We start from the raw sequence: 11,329 nt of genomic DNA on the forward strand, positions 1-11,329 counted from the left end.
ATGAACTCATTTTATCCTGATACCAATAGTAGCTGCACTTACTATTTAAAAATAGTATTTGAAACAGTATTAGGAAATTATTATTTCCTCCCATTTCACAAGGAAACTGAGACACAGAATAATTAAATAACTTAACACTGTCGCATTGTTTCAAGTTGTAGAGTCAGGACACAGTCTTGCCAGCTGACCACCACAGTGCAAATTTTAAGTCAGCAAACATGCATTGTACTCTTTCAATATGCCAGGTGGGCTGCTCAGGGTTGGGCAGTCACAGATGAATGTCATGTTTCTGCCACCAAGTTGGTGACAAGCTAGTGTGGATTCAGTTGTATAAGTAAAGCATTTCCTACAACAGAGATGAGCATGATGCTCTTAGCGTAGCAGCAGATGCAAACCAAGCAGAAGAACAAAGGAGGGATGATGACCTTAGCCCTGAGAGGAGCATGGAGACTTCAGAGAGTCATTGGAGCCAGAGGAAGGTTTTAAAGGATAAATAAGAATTCACCCGAAAGAACTGATGTGTGAAAGACCCTTGGGAAGAGGAAAACAGCCTGAGTGGTTACCATTGGCCTGTCTGCCTTTGGGTCCTAAGTGCCCATTGTAATCTAGCCCATTCTTCAAAGTTCAATTGTCTGCGCTCTCCTTCATCTGAGGTCTTTTAGAATACATCTATGCTTATTCCTGTTCCAGATCTTGATTTTCATTTACTACCTTCTGTCCTGTGTTGGTTAGTTGAATTCACATCATTCTCCCTGACTGACTTCAAGCTCCCTGAGGAAAATGAATCTGTTTTTATTCTTTGTTATGTAGTCATGGATGCTCAGTGTTGCTTTATGCACAATGAAAATTAAGTGGTGAGATGAATGAAACTTATCTGTACATAATGTAAATGTCCTATCAAACAATTCATCCCAACTATGGGCAATAAATTAAAATTCTTCCCTGAGGATTTTCAGGTGTTCATGAATGGGGTAAATGGGAGTGGGGCCACTAACTTCCCTTTGGGTGAGAGAAAAAGCTGGTGTCTTAGAGGAGGTGGTGAATGAGGAAGGGCGTGAGCTATTTTCAAGTGAGGAAGGCGTTTCTGAAGGCAGACTTGCTGCGGAGGAAATTACAGCTGTGGCTGAAACTCCAAAACTGGCTGGTTCTTAACTGCTATTTGTGGCTAATTACTTCCAAATAACAAATGAATAGCATAGTAAATGTTAGCAAGATAATTTTCTATTAATCAAGAATAATGAGTGAGTAGACTAATTCCCTCTTCAAACATCCCTAATTTTAATGCTGTTGCATGTTGCTGCTTCAGATTGATTACATGGTGATTTAGAGGAAGCGAGGAGGTAGGAAGACTCAAACTAAAAGGCAGATTATTATTATTTCCTGCTATGTTCATGAAGAATATCCCCTCTTCCACATGAATCCTGATAGAAAATGAACACTGTCTTTCTAAAAATGACCTTAACATAGAGATATGATGCTCAAATTTAAGCTCAAGTGTATGTGTGTGTGGGGGGGGTGGGGGGGTGGGGAGGGGAGGGTGGGCAGGGGAGGGATTGAGAAAGGGAGGGAGAGAGGAAGGAAGTGTCCTAACCAGAAACAGACAAAACCTAAATGCATAAAATCTGGAAGAAGTCTGTTTTCTCAACTCCATTCACTGTGAAACTTTGGACAATTTGCTAAATTCTTTTGGCATTTCATTTATATACTCAAGGTAAAGAAACATTCAAAGTTTGATTATTTCACGTTACGTTAGACTGACCTCAACAGTCTGGGTCTTGATCCTCCGCAACAGCAGACTTTCAAAGAAACTATGTAGCTGCAGCCTTTCCAGGAGTGTCTAATGTGGGAAAATCAACTCCATATGAAGCAAATGTAATGGGTTAGAATATATGATCAACCTGCAGTAGAGTGGGGAGAAATGTCTTTCTTGTTACAGGAGGGGACTAGTGATAGTTTATGGTGAATGATGTCAGATTTATGATCTCCGAAGAAGAAGATTTGACTTCGGGACCAGGGACTAGCCTTGATCATTCAAGAGTTTTTGTGGAGAAGAGTTTTATTAAAGTGAAAAGGGACAGAGAAAGTTTCTGACATAGACATCACCAGGGGGATGGAGAATGCCCCCCTTGCTAGTCTAAGCGAGGGAGTTTTACACTTTTTAAATTAGTTATTACAATAAATCAAAAGAATGTCTCAAGGTTGCAGACATTTTACCAGACCCACTCCGACAATTTACATTTTAAGGTAACAGGATTAGAACTTAAAAGTAGAAAGATTTTACCAGACCCACTCCCATAATATACATTTTACAGTAACAGGATGAGTCAGTCAGGAAGGAGAAACTGTCCTCAAGCAGGATACGTTGTTGTTGTATAATCCTTAGTACAGGGTTTAAACTGAGTTGTTTGGTGTATGATCATCAGTTCCAGGGCTTAAAGAAGAAAACATTTTATGTGACTAAGCCTAAGGAATGTAGAGGAAAAAAAGACACTTGTCCATTCCTCCTCTTTGAGAATTTCAGACCTCTATCTCCTCCTTGAGAGCCCCAGACCCCTCTCTTCTCTTTGGGGAACCTGAACTTCTTATTAACCTGCCTAGGAATTAACTGTCTCATTCCCCGCTTTTCTTTTAGGAGAATTATGTTGCCAAGGAAAAAGGGTATCATCTTCATTCCATAACTACTTCCTGCTGCAATGGGGTGTTGTCCCTACATTGCTGAAGCAACATATTCTCCTAATCCTCATATTGAGGGTCTCTGATCCTGGGGCCCTACGTAATAGTTGGAGGAGGTTGTGGCACTCACAGGAGCCTGGACAACAGTTTGTAACTTAAAAGCTTTCAGACAGTTAGAAAAAAACCCCATTATACAGTCACAGATGTAAGACAAAATAGTCATTAAACCAAGTTAAAGCATATTAAAAATTAAAAGTTACATTATGTCCATAGTTACCTCAGTTCCATCTTAGGATTGCTAGATGTCATCAGATCAAGAAGAGGTACCATATATGATTGCTGTTGGTGAGGGTGTTCACAGAGCTGAAGAAAGTCCTTTCCTTGAAGCTGAGAAACCCACCATGGGAAGCCTTCAGTTGATGAGGAGGTAGAAAAACTGAAAGCTGAGTCACAGTTAGTTCTAAGGCTCTAAGATCTATGACAATATCTGTGCACAAAAACAGTCTGTCATTGAGATAATCCCATTTTTGGAGGGCAGTTCTAGCCCTCATTAAAGGTATGGGTAAAACTTTAAACCAACTCTCTTGAGTTTCCTGAGTTAGCTTATACAGATGTCTTTTAATAATGTCATTAGCTTTTCAACTTTTCCTGAAGATTGGGGCCTCCAGGATCAGTGTAAGTGATATTCTATTCCTAGAGCTTTCGCCACACCTTGAATTACAGCTGCTTTAAAGATGGAGCATTGTTGCTCTAAACTTTAGAGTTTAAGATCCCACTCATGTCATGAAAAGTCAGTAGAGTAAAATTTCATTAGTAAACTTATGAGCTTTAGGCATTAGCAAAACAATAGTAACAATTACCCTTAAGCAATGTGGCCATAGCCTGATTTTTTTTCTTTTTTCCAGTAACAAACAAACTCTGATCCTGTGGGCAAGCTCAAAACAGGAGCCTACAAGAGAGGAGTGTGAAGAGCCTTAAAAGCCTTTTGAGTCTCTGGGGACCAAGCCAACTTGTTGGTTTGTGCCTGCTGAGTCTCAGTTATAAGTTTAAAGGCCGGGCAAGTCCCCATAACCTGGAATCCAGATGCGGCAATAGCCTATAATGCCCAAGAATCCTCTCTATTGTCTTAACGTCATAGGCAGAGGATGATCTAATATGGGTTTAACTCCAGAAAGCATCCTTCGAATCAATGATTGAAAAATATTTGGCTTGTTTAGGAATTTCAGACAATAAAGTATAAGGATTAGGCACTTATTATTCATATATCTTGAACTAGTCTCCATTTATCATTTGATTTCTTTATACCCAAAATAGGTGTGTTGCATGGATTGTTACATGGAATTAATAGCCCCTCCTCCTTTAAATTCTCAAAAAACCAGCTTTTAGCTTTGTTGATTTTTGCTATGGTCTCTTTAGTTTCTTTTGCATTTATTTCTGCCCTGATTTTTAAGATTTCTTTCCTTCTGCTAACTCTGGGGTTCTTCATTTCTTCCTTCTCTAATTGCTTTAGGTGTAGAGTTAGGTTATTTATTTGGTTTTTTTCTTGTTTCTTGATGTAAGCCTGTAATGCTATGAACCTTCCCCTTAGCACTGCTTTTACAGTGTCCCATAGGTTTTGGGTTGTTGTGTTTTCATTTTCATTCATTTCTATACATATTTTGATTTCTTTTTTGATTTCTTCTATGATTTGTTGGTTATTCAGAAGCGTGTTATTTAGCCTCCATATGTTTGAAGTTTTAACAATTTTTTTCCTGTAATTGAGATCTAATCTTACTGCACTATGGTCAGAAAAGATGACTGGAATGATTTCAATTTTTTTGAATTTTCCAAGACCAGATTTATGGCCCAGGATGTGATCTATTCTGGAGAAGGTTCCGTGTGCACTTGAGAAAAAGGTGAAGTTGATTGTTTTGGGGTGAAATGTCCTATAGATATCAATTAGGTCTAGCTGCTCCATTGTGTCATTTAAGGTTTGTGTTTCCTTGTTAATTTTCTGTTTAGTTGATCAGTTGTGAGTGGGGTATTACATATATCTTGAACTAGTCTCCATTTATCATTTGATTTCTTTATACCCAAAATAGGTGTGTTGCATGGATTGTTACATGGAATTAATAGCCCCTCCTCCTTTAAATTCTCAATGATGGATTTTAACCTTTCCTTAACCTCCGGTTTTAGTGGGTACTACTTTTGATGAGAAAATAGGTGAGGGTCTTTGAGCTTGATAAAGACATGAACAGCATTTTGTACTTGACCCAGAGATTTTCCATCAGCCCACATTTTAGGATTTACGTTTTGCTCAATTAAAAGAGCAGGTTCCATATTCATGAAAACATAGGCCTGGACCTTGTTCAGTATATCCCTCCCCAGAAGGGTGAGAGAGACTCCGGCATGAATAGAAACTTATGAGAAAACAGTACAGAGTCCCAGTTGCAGCTTAAAGGATGACTGAAATAATAACATGTGGCTCATCCAGACAGTACCATTAAGGTAGTGGATCAGGAGGAAAATGGGCCAGGCGCTTCAGTGAGGACAGAGAAAGTTTCCCTGGTGTCCAAAAGAAAATTGACTGATAAGCCCTCCACAGTTATTAATACCCGGGGTTACTCAGATGTTATTAGGACAGGGGCTTGTGTGGGGACCCCCAGGCATCTTCAGTCCTGACTGTCCTGAGAGTCCGACCCCTAGGGCCTATACCTCAGAGGGCTGTCTCTTCTCCAGTGTGATCCTTTATAGACTGGACATGGAGCCGGGGGTGGCTTAGATGCCTGAGGGCAATCCTGCTTGAGAGCCCCCACCCCCCCCTTTCCACAGTAATAACAAGTCCATCCCCTTTCACCTGGGTCCCTCTGGACATTTTTCTCAGGCTATTTCAGAGCAGGTCTAACAGCCATACTGGGGCCTCAGTCTTTCCCTGGTCTTTTTTTGCCTCTTATTTTCCTCCTCATATTCTGTACCATAATATACCATCTGAACCAGTTGCAACAGTTCTTTAAAGACGGATTTGGTCCAAACGCCTGTTTTCGTAACTTATGGCAGACATCTGGAGCTGACTGAATGAGAAATCTATCTTTTAAGATTATTTCTCCTCTGCACTTTCAGGATCAACCTCAGTATACTTGTGGAGAGCCTACTATAGTCTATCTAGGAATTTACCAGGAGTTTCATTCTCTCCCTGTTCTATGTCAGCCTGCTAAGCATAGTTTAAAGTCTTTGTGTGCACTTGCTTAAATCCTTCAAGAATACATCTGGCAAAGTGGCTCTGTTATTGGAACCACTTGGCTTCCAGTAGGAAGGAGGGCTGTTTCGTGTTCCCTCTTTCCCCTTGTCTCACGTTCAAGCCATTCATCTCCAAAAAGTAGTAGCTTCCCCCAAAACTCGAGTTCTTAAGTCAGGAGTCAGTGTCTGTCCCAAGACATACATTACACCTCTCCAAGTAAGCTCATAAAGTTAGTCCCGTAAAGGCTTCTCTGTACTTGTTGGATCCTCTCAATAGTCTTGACCACAATTGGTACTGTTTGAATTTCTACTGAGACTGAGGCAACCCCTCCTGGAAGGTTGCCCTGATTCTCAGCCTGTTCAGTTGGGAGCCCCAGATACAGGGGCAAAGTAAGAGAACAGGAGGCAGCTGAAGGTTTCACACCCAAATCTGCACCCTTAGGACATAAGTCTGGCATGTCTCACAGAGAGATAAAGAGCAGTATATATGGTACTTCTACCCATTTCTCTTGTTTTCTACAGAACTAGTCTGTAAAACAGTATTATAATTGAGACCCTTCAACTGGCCAGTGTTCCCCATATTCCAAAGGATACTGTGACCATTCAGTATCATAGAAGAAGATCAGGCATGTCTTTTTAAAATTCTGAGGATCAAACGTGTCCCAGTTTTTTTAAATACATTTTGAAGAAGTTGTCCTGGAACTGTTAGCTCCCATCTGTAAGAGAGAAAAAAGTGGCATCTATAGTTGTGGCTTCTTTCCACCAGAGGCATCCCTCCCTACTCTAGATGGGGATGTAGACAAACTTTACATCAAAGCTTTCCTCCCCTGGTTGGACTTAGTCGGTCCCTTACTGACACAGGCACCATACTCATCCCTCCCAGTTCTACCACCAAGACGGGGTGGAGATGCACTAGGGATAGACCTGATGGCATCCCAGATTGATTTTCAGTTCTTTACCACCAAGACCTTTGTTTGATTTGCCCTTTTCTCTGATACCCCCAGAGTGTAACAGAGTAGCTTTCTGGAATGTTTCCCAAGCTAGGACTACTAGGGGAAGCATCCACCTAATGTGTGCCCAGGCACATTCCTGAGTACGGTCCTGACTGCAGTAGAGCTGGTGAGTCATAAAGGGATGAACAACAACCTAGATGTCCCTCTTGAGTGTCACCACACCAGTAGAGCAAAAGAGGTGGTGGAGGGTTGGCCAGTGAGGAAAAAGTGATTCTTTCCCTCAAGCTACTAGGGCCAATGCTTCTAGTTCATTTCCACGGATTCCACAAAAGGAATATCTAGGGGGTTGAGACAAAAGCCGCCAGAGAGCCTCCTCTGGTCCACTAAGAGCTAGCGCTACCAACGGAAGGAGGCCACTGCACTTCCAATCTGACCAGATCCTGCAGTTCCCAATGTGTCCTCAAAAACCTTATGGTCACCAGCAGTGCTTCTATGCACATAGACTGGAGGCACAGCCCTGACAAAGGCTCACTTTTAGGACTCTGGCCCCTGAGACAGGCACCCAAGAGAGTAACCTCTAGCCTGAGAGACGTTCCTGGAGCTAGAGTTCCACCTAGTTCCCAAATGTGCTCTTGTAACTTTCGGCTCCTAGCAAGGCTAGGTGCTTCCATACATGGGATCTAAGTAAAAGTACATAGTAACAGCATGGCTCACAAGTCCCTTGAAAGTCTATGATCTGACAGATTAGGTTAGTAGTTCTAATTCCCCATGAAACTATGAAATGGTCAAAGAGACTAGGAAAAGATGATGGAGAAAGAAGACTTGGGTCCACACATTTTGCCCATTTCTGGCTGCTCCCCTCATAGGGATGTTGGGTGTCTCTTGGCATTGGCAGGTTGGTATAAGCCCTAACAAGTCTCCCCTTTATGGGACTGCCTTCAGTTATTAGAAGGCACCGCGAAACTGCAGAGCAGGGCTCATCACTTGCTTCATGCAGGGCGTGTCACTCATTACCACAAGCACACCGTAGAGTTAGTAAAGTAAAGCAGAAAACATGTACATTGAGAAAGCAAAGAGGCTACAGCTCTGAGTGTTCTTACCTTGTCCTGAAGATCCCAGGCGAGCCTACAAGATGATAGCTTACGGTGAACGATGTCAGATTTGTGATCTACAAAGATGAAGATTTAACTTCTGTACCAGGGACCAGGCTTGAGACTCAAGAGCTTTTGTGTAGCACAGTTTTATTTAAGTAAAAAAGGGACAGAGGAAGCTTCTGACATAGACATCAGAAAGGGGGTGGAGAATGCCCCCCTTGCTAGTCTAAGCAAAGGAGTTCTATACTCTTTCAGTTAGTTATTACAATAAATCAAAAGAATGTCTCAAGGTTGTAAACATTTTACCAGACCCACTCCCACAATTTGCATTTTAAGGTTAACAGGATTAGAATTTAACAATAGAAAGATATTACCAGATCCACTCCCATAATATACATTTTACAATAACAGGATGAGTCAGTCAGGAATAAGAAACTGTCCTCAAGCAGGATATGCAGTTGTTACATAATCCTTAGTACAGAGTTTAAACTGAGTTGTTTATTGTGTAATCATCAGTTCCAGGGTTTAAAGAAAAAAATGTTTTATGTGACTAAGACTAAGGAATGTAGAGGGAAAAAAGACATTTGTCCATTCCTCCTCCTTGAGAATTCCAGACCCCTATCTCCTCCTTGACAGAAGCAGAAGATACTAAGAAGAGGTGGCAAGAATACACAGAAGAACTATACAAAAAATATCTTCATGACCCAGATAATCACCATGGTGTGATCACTCACCTAGAGCCAGACATCCTGGAATGCAAAGTCAAGTGGGCCTCAGGAAGCATTGTCTATGAACAAAGCTAGTAGACATGATGGAATTCCAATTGAGCTACTTCAAATCGTAAAAGATGATGCTGTGAAAGTGCTGCACTCAATATGCCATCAATTGGGAAAACTCAGCAGTGGCCACAGGACTGGAAAAGGTCAGTTTTCATTCCAATTTCAAAGAAAGGCAATGCCAAAGAATGCTCAAACTACTGCACAATTGCACTCATATCACATGCTAGCAAAGTAATGCTCAAAATTCTCCAAGCCAGGCTTCAACTATACGTGAACCTTGAACTTCCAGGTGGTCAAGCTGGATTTAGAAAAGGCAGAGGAACCAGAGATCAAATTGCCAACATCCATTGGATCATTGAAAAAGCAAGAGAGTTTCAGAAAAATATCTACTTCTGCTTTATTGACTATGCCAAAGCCTTTGACCACGTGGATCACAACAAACTGTAGAAAATTCTTCAAGAGATGGAAATACCAGAGCACCTGACCTGCCTCCTGAGAAATCTGTATGCAGGTGAGGAAGCAACAATTAGAACTGAACATGGAACAACGGACTGGTTCCAGACTGGAAAAGGAATGCGTCAAGGCTGTATATTGTCACCCTGCTTATTTAACTTACATGCAGCGTACATCAGGAGAAATACTAGACTGGAGGAAGCACAAGCTGGAATCAAGATTGCCAGGAGAAATATCAATAACCTCAGGTATGCAGATGACAAGGCCCTTATGGCAGAAAGCAAAGAACTAAGGGCCCTTTGATGAAAGTGAAAGAGTTGGCTTAAAACTCAACATTCAGAAAACTAAGATCATGGCATCTGGTCCCATCACTTCATGGCAAATATATGGGGAAACAGTGGAAACAGTGACAGACTTTATTTTGGGGGACTCCAAAATCACTGCAGATGGTGACTGCAGCCATGAAATTAAAAGACACTTGCTCCTTGGAAGAAAAGTTATGACCAACCTAGACAGCATATTAAAAAACAGAGACATTACTTTGTCAACAAATGTCCGTCTAGTCAAAGCTATGGTTTTTCCAGTAGTCATGTATGGATGTGAGATTTGGACTATAAAGAAAACTGAGCACCAAAGAATTAATGCTTTTGAGCTGTGGTGTTGGAGAAGACTCTTGAGAGTCCTTTGGACTGAAAGGAGTTCCAATCAATCCATTCTAAAGGGGATCAGTGCTGAATATTCATTGGAAGGACTGATGCTGAAGCTGAAACTTCAATACTTGGGCCACCTGTTGCAATGAACTGACTCATTTGAAAAGACCCTGATGCTGGAAAAAATTGAAGGTGGGAGGAGAAGTGGATGACAGGATGAGATGGTTGGATGGCATCACCAATTCAATGGAAATGAGTTTGAGTAAACTCCAGGAGTTGGTGATGGACAGAGAGGCCTGGTGTGCTGCAGTCCATGGGGTTGCAAAGAGTAGGATGCGACTGATTGACTGAACTGAACTGATCTCCTCCTTGAGAGCCCCAGACCACTCTCTCCTCCTCAGTGAACCTGGACTTCTTATCAACCTGTCTAGGAATTGACTCTCTCACTAGAAATGTTCCCTTGTGTCTGTGGGTCTGCTAGATACAAATTGATGACAAGGTGTATTGGATATTGTATCTGCCCCTCCCAGATTCACTCTTCACCCTCCTTTATCTGTTTCTGACCAAAGAGGTTGATCTGTTCTGATCACATTAATGAGCTCCTTTGCCGTCCAGCCTCCTGTGGCCTTTGCCCAATGATGAGCTTACGAGGAGATCAGAGAGAGGGAGTGTGAATTTGGACACTCATCTTCCCTTTCCTTCTAAAGTTTCACTTGGTAGCTTTCTCCCTTGGATGTCACGGCATCTTTTATGGATGTTCTTCCCATTCTCTCTCTCCTTTTGGCTTTCAGGACCACTTCCTCCCTTCTCCCTTTTCACCTAGAAGTGAGTGGTGGGGCACCACTCACACCCTAGAATTTTCCCAAGTACTGCCTACATATTTGCAAATAGTCTCTAGCAAATTCTCCTTTAATTATTCCACTGTGAGAGTGTCATCTGTTTCCCTCTGAGTTACTCGCTAAGACACAGACTGAGAAATGGGAAGGTGGCCATATCATGCAGTGGGAATAACTGTGAAGACACAATTAATGACAGCCAGTTTACATAGTACAAGGTACTAACTTATTCCTATATAGAAAGTCCATGGCTAACTTGAAGGCAAATAAGATGTAAAAATCAGCTAATATGTGGTCACTGAGATGTTACAGATACAGTCTTGCTAGATTTGAACCTACCTTTGCTGTTTTTTTCCAAGACAAGAAGAGAAGAGAGGAGATATCCCTACTTAAAACTTTTGGGTTGAAAAGATGTGATGGCAGCAAGAGTGTTGGAAAAGACCATGAGACCATCATAAAAAAGAGCCGCATCCTTTAAAAAATTTCTGTTCACCTAAACAGTCCTACTTGAGCCCAAAGTGTGCAATGTCAGCCTACCTCTCCTTACAACCCTAGAGGGTATGAGAACCAAGGAGAAGTTTTCACTGATGAAAGTCACTCTACTGCTTACCTTTCAGCAATGCTTATTTGGAGATGAAAGCAAAGGAAATTTTCTGAGGTCCTGATTATGTATTT

Source organism: Cervus elaphus, chromosome 15, assembly GCF_910594005.1.
Source record: "Cervus elaphus chromosome 15, mCerEla1.1, whole genome shotgun sequence".
Lineage (NCBI taxonomy): Eukaryota > Metazoa > Chordata > Mammalia > Artiodactyla > Cervidae > Cervus > Cervus elaphus.